Genomic DNA, 12,521 nt, shown 5'->3' with positions numbered 1-12,521 from the left:
TAAACAATAAATTGAAAGAGGGGTGTGGACTAATTTATTTATTTAAATTTGGGGAAACATTGATACAATTTCTTAGGATGGAATTGGAAAATGGTGCATGTACAACCTTGTTGGTTTTGAATTTCGATTTGGCCAATAAATTTTATTTAATTTTTTGAAAAAAGTATGATCTTTTATATTGTTAAACTCCTTTACTATGGGCATAGTTGGGTAGACATAACTTTTTTGTGTTAATATTGTCAATTGAGTTATTTCTTACTTGTGTTTATTATTTTTTTTCTTTTATTCATGTTTTATTTATAGCGTTATGCTTTTATCTTTAGTTTTAGCCTTTAGTAAGTGACAGTTTGGTTTCTATGCTAAAACCTCTCATGGATGAGAAATGGTGAAAATTTCAACGGTGGCTTTAGGTTATACCCAAATATGGGCAAGTTTGAAATATTTTATGCACAACTTTTTATGAGTAATTGGTAAATGGATTAAGCTTTATTAGTTTTAAGAGAATAATATCAGTCATTAAATGTTTATTTTGAATGATTTTTGGGGACCATAAGAAGAGTTGTAGAAATAGATTTTTTTCCTTGGAAAGTCAATGTCATCAAAGGGCACTTCAATATCTTTATTATTATGTCAACAATATATTATTACGATGAGGAGATGATCCTTTATACTAGTTCATTACTCTCAAATGATTTATACATCCATGAACTGCCTAATTTTCTTGTTGCCAAAGGTCTATAGTTATATTTAATTGTTGCACATGAGATTTTATATTTGAGCGTGTGTGTGCAGATAGTCATCTACTAGATAGAAATGGAAGCAAACTCCTCAAAGGCATTGGATGGAACTGCAGTGAATCTAAAGCAAACTTGGGCTATTTCTAGATCCTTGGCCAATAATTATTTGAACTATAGGAAAAGTGGGATGCCCAAACGTTTGATGTTCTATAAGAACGGTGAATGGTTGGATTATGCGGATGATGTTGTTGACTTGGTTAAGAAAGATTTCACAGTCAAGAAGGCAAATGTGGAACTAGAGTTAGATGGTCAAGAGGTTGTGCTAGATTTTCTACATATGTATCATCTAGATTTAAAAACGGGTTTGCAACAACCCATTGCATGGATTGATGAGAAAGGGAACTGCTTTTTCCCTGAAATTTTTTCTGGTTCAACTGAAGAACCCAATAATATAAGCAGAGGGGCACAAGAATCTAATGGTGTAGCTACTGATGTAAATTTTGGCGGTGAAAATGTTGATATAGCTATTATGGAAGAGCCAGATTTAGATGCTTATACTGAATCTATATATGGAAAGCTGGATGTGGGTTTTGTACAGCAGATGTTTCTTACAGGAATGGCTGCTTTTGGCATTACTGAGTTTGACATAGTTGATATTTTCCGCAATTCAAGCATGTCAATGAAAAGGCGGCTGGAGTTATTCCGAATGCAAGCTGATATCACAAAAGGAGTTCATGGGGATGCTAATATCCGCTATGCGTGGCTTGCTTGTTCTAAATATGAATTGTCAAATATAGCGGAATATGGACTTCGTCAATATGGACTATCTCCATCTAAAGGAATATATGGCTTTGGTGTTCATCTTGCTGCTGTCCACCGTCCTTATGCTTGGTTAGTTTTCATATGATGAACATTAAACTTCATAAGTTTTCATATATATTATTATCTTTGAATGCTAAAAATATTTTGTTTTTCCATGTTTACAGTTCACTTTGTTGCGATGTTGATGAAAATGGAATTAAGCATTTGGTCCTATGTCGTGTTATAATGGGGAACATGGAGCTTCTTCATCCAGGAAGTGGTCAACTTTGTTCAAGTGGTTGTGAATATGATAATGGGGTGGATGACATTCAATGCCCAGAGTACTATGTGGTTTGGAACATGAATTTGAAGACACATATCTATCCAGAATTTGTTGTCAGCTTCAAGGCCCCTTTCGATTTTTAAAGTGATGTAATGTTCTTTTATGAATTTTTTACCTTATGTATTAGTGTAAGATATATGCTTTTGTATAAAAATAATTCTTTATATTTTGGCATTACATAATTGTCACAGAAGTGCGAAGGAGTTAATATATAATTCTTTTCAACATATTAAACGTGTCACTTTGGTTTGACTAAACAATAATTTTTTTATGCTGCTAAGATGTATGATTGATATTTCTTTTAACACAAAAGCCTTCTTGATCTTCACATATGATATATCTTTTACAAGAGATTTAAAAACGTCTTGAGCACCAACGATAAGGCTTTCCTCCACTAGTGCAAAATTCACAAAAGAATTATTTGTATTATACCTCTTTTATTAAAAAGAGGTGTGAAATATTAATAAGGTGGCAATTTTGTAAATATATTGAAAATTTATTTTAATGAGTAAGTTTCAAAACCTAATTTTAAGAATAAATGAGGTCAAATATGAAATAAAAACAAGGTGGCAAACTTGTAAAATATTATTTTATATCTAATTTTTAAGAAAAAGCGTGTGAAATATTAGTATATTAATTGTTACGTGAATGTTTTTATTTCTTTACAAAGATTTGAACCCTTGACCTTCAACTTTTCAATCTTTAAATAAACCAATTTAACTACTTATGCTCCTAAATAACATTGCAAACCTGATTTTTTTAAAAAAAAAGGTGTGATTACTTTTCTCTATATGTTTTTTTAAAAAACAAACAAAATAATCTTTTGTTCACAATCCCGGGAAAACTAAAATTTTCCCCATATCGCTCCCACTTTCATAGTTTTAAAACTTGGCTTGGTCATCGACTTGGCAGGTGTACTGGGTCACCGAGTCAATGGTCGAACCACTGGGTCACTATTTGAACTGCATTGCTGAACTGGATTAATCCGGATAACTCGGTTATATCACTCGGTCTTAAGGTTAAATTTATATAAGTATTTACCTATATTAAATCGTATTGAACCGATGATTCGACAACTTAAAAACGACATGTAATATAAATTTCAATATTTGTAGTTATATTTTGTTGAGAAAAACTAAATTTTGTTTTGCATATATGTTAATATTAATATGTATATTTTCTAAAAAATGAAATGTATATTACTATTTCGACAAAATTTATATTATACGATAAATATCATATTTAATAATGATGTGCTCTTTTTTTAAAAAAAAAATTCATATTCTCTTTCTAAAGATTTTTATTTATTTTTAGTTTGAAGGAAAAAATGAGGATGTATAATATTATATATAGTTTAATTCACAACTTGATAACAACCAGCAAGATGGTGCAGTGGTCAAGTTGCTTGTGAAGAACCAAGAAGTACATGGTTTGATTCCCACATCCTTTAATTTTTTTTTTCAAATTCTGGAATTTTCAGTAAAAATCAAACAGCATGGCATAGGGAACTGCACACAGCAAACAAATATTTATTAAACCGGTTTTCACCGGTTCAACCGGCCGGTCCAAGCCGGTTTTCAAAACTATGCCCACTCTAACTCAAAAAGAAACAAAATAATCTTTTCTCATTGTATACATTTATGTTTCTTCAATATCCACCCCTACCTTAAGTCCCTCCAGTCTCTCAAACCCTCAATCGTAGGGGTGTACATGGGTCGGTTCGGGTAAGGTTTGGTCAAACCCAAAACCCGAACGATATAGGGTACTCCGGTTTAGGTGATGTAAAATAGCCACCCGTTACATCAAATGAGTTTGGGCAAACCCGCTAATTTCTGGGTTGGGTTGGATTGGGTAATTGGTTACCCAAATTATTTTTCTATTTTTCTATTTGTAATGGGTTACCTTTCAATTCTGAGGTTACTAAAATACCCTCACTCATCAAATGACCAAAATACTCTTAGTCCTAAAATGACTAAAATACCCTTCTCGTCTAAAAATCCACTAATCCCAAATCAAATACACAAATAAAAAAATTAAACATATATAATAAATAAATAAATAAATAATCCTGGCAAAAAACGGGGTGTTACAGGTTTGGTGTCCACTATTTTGGCATTTTAAGCCTTGCGGCTGTCATTTCTATATCTTGTGTGGTGCTATATTTTCAGCCTTTGTTTCTGTACTTTCCATCCTCTTGCACTTCTTGTGCTAGGATGCTTTGATTGGAATAAAATTAAGTTGTTTCAAAAAAAGAAAAAAAAAATACAAGTGAAAGAGAGATCTAAACATGGTGGAGTTATTTGAGTTTCTTAAAGATGCATAAGAGGTAATAGAAGTTGATTAGAGGGATGAGATAAACTGCGGTCTGGATTTCAATTTTTTAGGTTTGGATTTTAATTTCAGCGAATATGGAGATGGGGTTTCATATTTGGGTGGAAGAAACCCATTTTCCATCTTTAATTTCAGATTTCGTATTTTGTTTTTTATTTGGGATTTTGATTGAATTGAGAATAGGGTTTTGTGAATTTGAGATCTATGCTTTTGATTTGAGCTAGCTTATGTGAAGAGGATGATGCTTTAAGGAGAGATGTGAGACAAGAGAGAAGAAAGATGTGTTGGTATGTCATGGTTTTTTGGGTATGAGTTTTATCCTAGATTGAAGATGAAGAATAATGAAGAATCTTAAAAAAAAAAAAAACAAACAAAGGAAGAAGATGAATATTTTTGGGTTATTAGTTTTATTTTTGGAAACCCATCGTTTATTTAATATGATCTCTTAATTTACCATAAAATGTTTTTGTTTTACTTTATGAAATATTTTAATTATTTTCCAATTAATTTTTTTTGATTTGATGACATGTTAATGTCATTTTCCACGTTAGAAATGCCACCTAGGTGCTTTTTTGGCCACATCATTAAAAAACACGACACATCAGCTGTAACGCTCATACTAAACGTATCTAGAAAGTTTAGTATGTGCATTATCTTTAGTACTAGATACATTAAAATTTACAACATAAAGACATCGAATGAATATTATATACAATAATCGACGTTCGTACATCTAGCAATACAACACTGTCTATCCAAACATAATAATACACTCTTGAATCCATAAGAAAATCCTGCAGCGGGTTCGAACGAGCACTTGCTGAATATCCATCCGGTCACATGCCCGCTACCTCCTTCTGAACCAACCTGCTGATCTGAAACAAAAAATAGGATTGGGATGAGACATAATGTCTCAGTGAGTTCTACCTAATCCTAGGCTATAGGTAACCTCGGGGAAAAACCTAGGGTCACCACGTGTCTACAATACAACCATTAGGTTGATTATACGTGTGTGAAACATGCTTACCTAGACGATCGTGCATGCTAGCATCGTCATAAGGTTCTACATATCCTAATTTACAAGTCTTAACATATATTCCACATGCCATGGCGATCAAGGGAACCTAAGAGCTTGTTGGTGTAAGCCCTAGAGGTTAATAGTTTATGTTAAACTTTATCTTATGTATCATGTCTTTTATTATTGAATAATATATGGCATTCTTTATTATATTTGTGTAATGTTAATAAAGTCCTTAGAATAGATAGTTCGTGTAATAATATATTAAGTGTGACTTAATCATGAGATTACATTATTATAAAGAACGCTATTCTTAAATGTATCCGTAGTCAAAGCTTTAATATGAATAAAGGATAATAATAAAGCGTCGAGACTATTATGTATGTAGACTGATGACCGCATCTCATGGGTCATAGATATGAGATATTAAGTCTATACATAGGTATAAATATTAGGAGTAATATTTATACTGAATTGACCCACCGTGAGAATACTACATAGTAAGTTATGCAATTGTAATAATATATTCTCACAATGATAATAGTGTATATCGCTCTTAGACCTGAAACCACTATGATCCCTAGATGTGGACTCAAGTGCTTTGTTTTCATTCTAACGTTGTCTGTAAAAGGATAACCATAACGTTGGTTGATGGGTACTTGATGAAGCATGCTGAGGGACATGAGTGTCCTAGATAGGATTTGTCCCTCCTCATAAACAGGAGATATATCTTTAGGCCTCTTGATGAAATATGACTGTAAAACTGCATGGCCATGCCGAACTAAGTTAATATAAGATATTGGACTTATTCATTATTCACTATATTTCGGAATCAAGAAATATAAACATTGATCTATACAAGGGTGACAATATCTATGCCTTGGGATCAATAAAGATATCAAGACAAAGGAGTAATTGTACACATGAGTATTATCATGGAAAGGTTTCGTCAGACCACTTGACATTCTTGTCACTTGGGTAGCAATGATGTGTTGCTAGATATCGCTCATTGTTTATAATATTAAATATTAGATTTAATATTATTGCCAACGTGACTAAAACCTATAGGATCACACACAAACAACAGTCAAAAGAGAAATATATAAGTATGACTTATATAAGGGGTGCGTTTAGTAAATAACGCTAATTAGTTAGCAAAATTACTAAACTCGTTGTAGGGCTTACTGAAGCCCAATAGTGACTTCTGACTTGTAGAGCACACTAGAAGTTCTATAAATAGAACCCTAGTGCTGAAGTTTTTGGTTACACGTTTTGGAGCAACCCTTCTTCTCTGCACTTCTGATTCCTTGGCTAGCACCGAGTTTTGGAGGAGCACTGTTCGTGTGGACTTGCTAGATGCTTTGCTGCTTGCTGCTTGCTTGGCTGTGATCGAGATTCCAGTTTCTAGTTACCAGCTTTCTGACTCCACACTTCAAGGTAACAATCGAATCACTGATTCATGCTTGAAATTCGTAATGATCCAAGGAAAGAAAATCGAAATTTTTCTGCTGCCTTTATTCTGTCTTGCATTCGATTTTCCTTCAGACTGCTATATCAAGATACGCTAAACACATCAAGACCTACATGATCTCGAACTGGACGATTGGGGATATACTAAGATCGTCAACCATATATCTTCATAACTTGTCCAGGTACATAAACTTACACATATCTACTAGCATATCATAATCATATCATATTGTATTCATAGCCATTCATTATGTTAGAAGTTAGCGAGTAACAAACAATTATTTGGGTTGATTATATGGAGTGTAACGAGTGGAGTAACCCCGAGTACAAACCCTTACTTCACCAATGAATTCCTAGCTAAGGTACATCGGAATCCTCCTAATGTCGTGTGGGCCTACCTTGCGGAGCATATCCAGTCAACCTAACGTGAACCTCTTGAAATCCCCATTGGCGTGGATCGCAATAGACACAACATATTCATATTACTTATAGTCTTGCTCGTACATAAAGAACTTATACTTGATCTTACTTGAATAATCACCACGAGTCTGTAACCTACTCGTTTAGCGGTGAATCATTATGTGCATATTCTTATTCATACATAACTTATACCTAATGTACTTAGGTTACACGATAACATACTTGTTCTTGATGATCTACGTCGAGGCTCTATGGTTTTCCCATTCTTAGGTTTATCGCTACCCGAACATAAACATGATTAAGCTCTTACAGGCTATTCCCGTCGTATATGTTAATGTTGTCCATGATTTTCATTTTCAGGAATTGTTCGATGTAATGTGCATTAATTAGATGATGTTTAGGGGTTTTAACGCTGGAAAACATTGCGAGAAAAAGACTCGGACGACACTACGGGCCCCAGGACGAGCCAACAAGCCAAATGGAAAGCTGGGAGGTCAACCCCAAGTCGCTATTGGCGAGTTTCTTCGGGTCTGTAGTGCAGATTTTGGGTTTTTACCCCAAATTCGTCCAATTTTGATCTTGCAATGCACACTACATCTCAAGCAACTTATATAAACATTAGAAATCATCTTGCATGGCAATTTTAACATAACCATGACAAGAATTGGCATTGGGTACTAAATTCTACATTCATGAACTAAACATAAATTCACCTTACACTATCACACACACAAACCCAAGGGTGGAGAATCTATCTAAAGAGCTCACCAAATTGATTCAGCAACATGCATAACTCAAAGCTCCAACTTCTATCTTTCTTCCAATCCAAACCCTAACCCTTGAATCTCTTGCTGACATGTCCCAAAAGCTCCAATGTCACCATTGCAATCCTTCTAGCTGTTTCTTGTTATGAAGTCACTATAATTCATACTTGATCACTAATTACATGCATTAGGAAAGTTGGATGGATTAAAGAGGGAAGGATGGGGCGACATCTAGAGAGAAGGAGGAGAGAATTCTTGGAGTTTCAAAGTTTAGGGAGAGAAAGTTCTAAGGGCAATGAATTCTTAAACCAAACTTCACTTATATACTCCCTTGGTGCAATTACCAAAATACCCTTCGTCTTAATCGTGTTTATCCTGACACTGGTAATTAAACCCGTGCTTAATTGACACTGCATCATAAAACATTCCTCGTCGTAAATGGATTTCCTAAACACTTGGCTTCTGACACGTCCAACTGATAAAACTCTCATTGCTGACGAGCGGGATATTACATCATCGTTTTTGAAGACCAATTAGGGGGGTAGGACCAAAATTGCAAATAAATAAATAAATGGTAGTATAAGGACAACTTCGTTCGATTTAAAAAAGAGAGAATCAGTTTCGTGCGTTGGTTAAAATGCGAGGACAAAAATACAATTAAGCCTTTATATTATGGAAACATCAACTCTTGGTCAATGACAATTATTATTTCATGCTCAATTATTAGATTTATTAGTCAATCACATAATTAATTTCCCGTGCATCGTACGGGTCCAAGTGATAGTAATCTATACTATATATAAAGAAAATAATCTTTTTCTGCACTTTTTGGACTGACTTTTTCTCTTACAAAAATGTACACAATTTTCAATACAAATAACGTATGTAATAAATAGATAAGAATAAATTTAAATATTAAAAAAAATGTAACAAACACGATATGAATATATATATATATATATATATATATATATATATATATATATATATATATATATATATATATATATGGGATGTATCAAATGAGAGGACTTTTATTATGAGAGGGTGAGAGGGTCTTTTATCAACCATTGGATCAAAATCAATGGCTCAGATTAAAACTTTTAAAATAGTGACTCTCATGCTTTAATTTTTCTCAATTTTCCTTTGTCTCTTCCGTTCCAGTTTTCTTCATCTTCCTTTTTCCAGAGTTCCTTCTCCAATCTTGAATTACCTTTGAGCAGATCAACACACGTGCAGATCCAACACACTCGTGAGTGTTATAATTGGAATATTTGCTAACGAATGGAAGGAATGAAATTGAAATATATGAAGATAATAAGAAGGATGGGATGAATCGTAATCTACTCCCAACATTACCATGAATACAATTATTGCATAATACAATTTTGGCTTAATTGCACTTTTGCCCCCTATATTTTGCCAATTGTGCGATTTTGCACCCCATTGTTTCAAACGAGCGATTTTGCACCCTATATTTTGCCAATTGTGCGATTTTGCACCCCATTGTTTCAAACGAGCGATTTTGCACCCATAGTTTCCCCCCTTTATGATTTTGCACCCAAAAAATCAAAAAAATATTTGGTTTTTTTCCAAAAAATCGAAAAAAATTTAAAAAATTAGAAAATATAATCAGATTTTTTTTAAAATTCTGGAATTTAATTTTCAAAATACAAAAAAAGTAAATTTTCAAAATTTTTAAAAAAGGTCAGATTTTTTTAAAAAATTCTGGAAAAAATTTAATTTTTAAAAATCTGGATACCAATTTAAAAAAGGGAAATGTTAACTTGTGCCCTCAAGGCACAAGTTAACAAACCAAAGATAGAAATATTTTGTTGGAAATTGCGCATTCAACATTCTAAAAATTTAAAATCTTGTCTTTCCAAGACATAATTTAGGATTTAATTGCATTTTTAGATTCTTAACTTGTGCCCTTAGGGCACAAGTTAACACTACCCTTTAAAAAAAGGTTAGATTTTTTTAAAATTTTGAAAATTTACTTTTTTTTGTATTTTGAAAATTAAATTCCAGAATTTTAAAAAAAATCTTATTATATTTTCTGATTTTTTTTTCTAATTTTTTAAATTTTTTTCGATTTTTTAAATTTTTTGGAAAAAAACTGAATATTTTATGATTTTTTGGGGTGCAAAATCAGAAAGGGGGAAAACTATGGGGTGCAAAATCGCTCGTTTGAAACAATGGGGTGCAAAATCGCACAATTGGCAAAATATAGGGTGCAAAATCGCTCGTTTGAAACAATGGGGTGCAAAATCGCACAATTGACAAAATATAGGGGGCAAAAGTGCTATTAAGCCTACAATTTTTTTAATTCTAGTTTCTCTTCCATTATTATGACCACTAACTACCATGATAAATTCAATTTAAAAAGTAAATGTTAAAACAATATTCAAGAACATCACAGCCCAGATCCAAAATCAAGCACAACTAAGAAATCGATCCTTTTCCGGCGAACAGGAACATCGGTGAACAGGAACACCAAGACGAACTCCGGCGAATAGGAACACCGAGACGAAATCCGGCGAATGGGAACACCAACGACGAACACAGAAGATGTTGTTAGATATTCTCATCTATCATTATGGTTCCCTTTCTCAGCTACTTTTGATGATCTTTCCGTTTACAAAGTTGTTGGTTGATAATCTTTTGGTATGTCGATGTTAGATGGGGATTGAAAAAAATTGCTTGCTTCCATGGGAATGGGTCTAGAGAGGATGAAGATGAGTAGCCACATGTTTAGAAATGAAATCAGGGGGAAAAAATCAAGCATGACAATCACTAAAATAAGAGTTTTAATCCGAGCCATTGATTTTGATCCAATGGTTGATAAAAGACCCTCTCACCCTCTCATAATAAAGAGTCCTCTCATTTGATACATCCCCTATATATATATATATATATATATATATATATATATATATATATATATATGTTAGTTTTTTTTTTTCCTTTATCACTTAAAAAGTGTAATAATCTAAATGAATATATTTATACTTACTTTTTCATTATATCAATTATAACCTTACACATCATTTTCTATAATAAAGATTGGTGTTGGTGTCGTTAAAATAGTCAATCATGGTTAGTTTGATTTGTTATAACTTGTCAGCAACAAAAATTTAGTTTTAATCAAAATTAAAATTTCATAAAAAAAAATCGTTCATAATTTTTAAACATTAGCACAATAAAAAAGCGGAAATTCGAGCACGTGAGTGCCCGTCTTTTTGCTAGTAATCTATACTATATATAAAGAAAATAACTCTTTCAGCTCTTTTAGGCTGGTTTATTCTCTTTCCAAATATGTCTCAATTTTCAATACAAATAACACATGTAACAAATAGATAAGAAAAAAAATTAAATATTAATTTTTTTTAACAAAAACGATATGAATATATATATGTCTGGTTTTTTTCTTTATTACTAGCGAAGAAACTGGCACTCACGTTCCCGTCATTCCGCTCTTTTTATTACGTTAACACGTGTGTAGATTATCAACCATATTTTTTAGAAATTTTCATGTAAATTAAAAATGATCTTTTATATAACTTTTTGATATAGATTAAAATTATATGTATAAATATTTGTGATGTTCAAATGTTTTTTTTCTATAAATTGATGTGCCTATAAGGATCACATCATGATATCATTAAAAGAAGAGTGGAGTACAAAAAGGGAGGGGGGACCAAACCAAACCCTCAAAATGTTAGGAAAATCTATAGATTGGAAGATTTAGCCTATTCTTAACTAAGTCTTCTCTAATCTGTATAGGTGCAGAGGACCACCATTGAAAGCCATTTAGAGTAATACCTAGTGCAACTAACTTATCTGCACAATGATTACCCTCTCTGAAAATATGTGATAACAAAAAGTTCATAGATTTCACTAAAGTGAGACAGTTAAGCCATCTGTTTTTTATCTGCCATGGAACAATCTGAGGAGACTTGACTGCCAAGGTAACCAGTTTAGAGTCACTTTCTATCCATAAGTTCAGCCAATTCCTTTGATGTGCACACTCCACTGCTAGAGTCACTGCCATAAACTCAGCAAACAATGCATTACATACACCAAGGTTTTGAGCAAAACACCCCATATTCTCTCCCAGGTTATTCCTGAAAATTCCTGCACAAGCTCCTAAACCTGGACTAACCAAAGCTGCGCCATCAGTGTTACATTTCACCCAGTTATGTATTGGAGGCTGCCAGATAACCTCAACAATTCTAGGTGCTCTTGGATGATGAGTTTCCACTTTGAAAGCTTTCAAAACAAGAAAATCAGAAATAGCCGGACCAGTAGCAAGTTTGGTTGAGTTACCTGATAGAGAAACTTGAGTTGTTATCATGGCTATGACTGCATTTCTGGTGATTTTCAGGTTGTTGAAAATCACCAGAAATATGATGGTAATTATGGCAGAAGTTATAACTAGCTTGCATTGGGGGCTCCATCCTTTATTACAAATGTCCAGGATTGAGAGAATTGAGGATAGATTGATATTCATTTTTAAAATAGATATCAACCATTGCCATAGATAAATTGCAAAGTCGCACTGCAAAAATAAGTGATCAGAAGTTTCAGCTTGCTTTTGGCACATGGTACAGATAGAAGGCAAGTAACATCCTCTC

The 12,521-nt window shown here is 33.1% G+C and overlaps 1 pseudogene; it reads left to right on the top strand.

Moving 5' to 3' along the window:
- Positions 1–813: 813 nt before the first annotated feature.
- On the top strand, positions 814–1,964 carry LOC146916203 (putative inactive poly [ADP-ribose] polymerase SRO1 pseudogene; annotated as a pseudogene).
- The last annotated feature ends 10,557 nt before the right edge of the window (positions 1,965–12,521 follow it).

This window comes from Medicago sativa, chromosome 6 (assembly GCF_051527215.1).
Source record: "Medicago sativa cultivar Bolivia chromosome 6, Bolivia_mono, whole genome shotgun sequence".
Taxonomy (NCBI): domain Eukaryota; kingdom Viridiplantae; phylum Streptophyta; class Magnoliopsida; order Fabales; family Fabaceae; genus Medicago; species Medicago sativa.
This window is presented reverse-complemented; position numbering and strand designations above follow the sequence as displayed.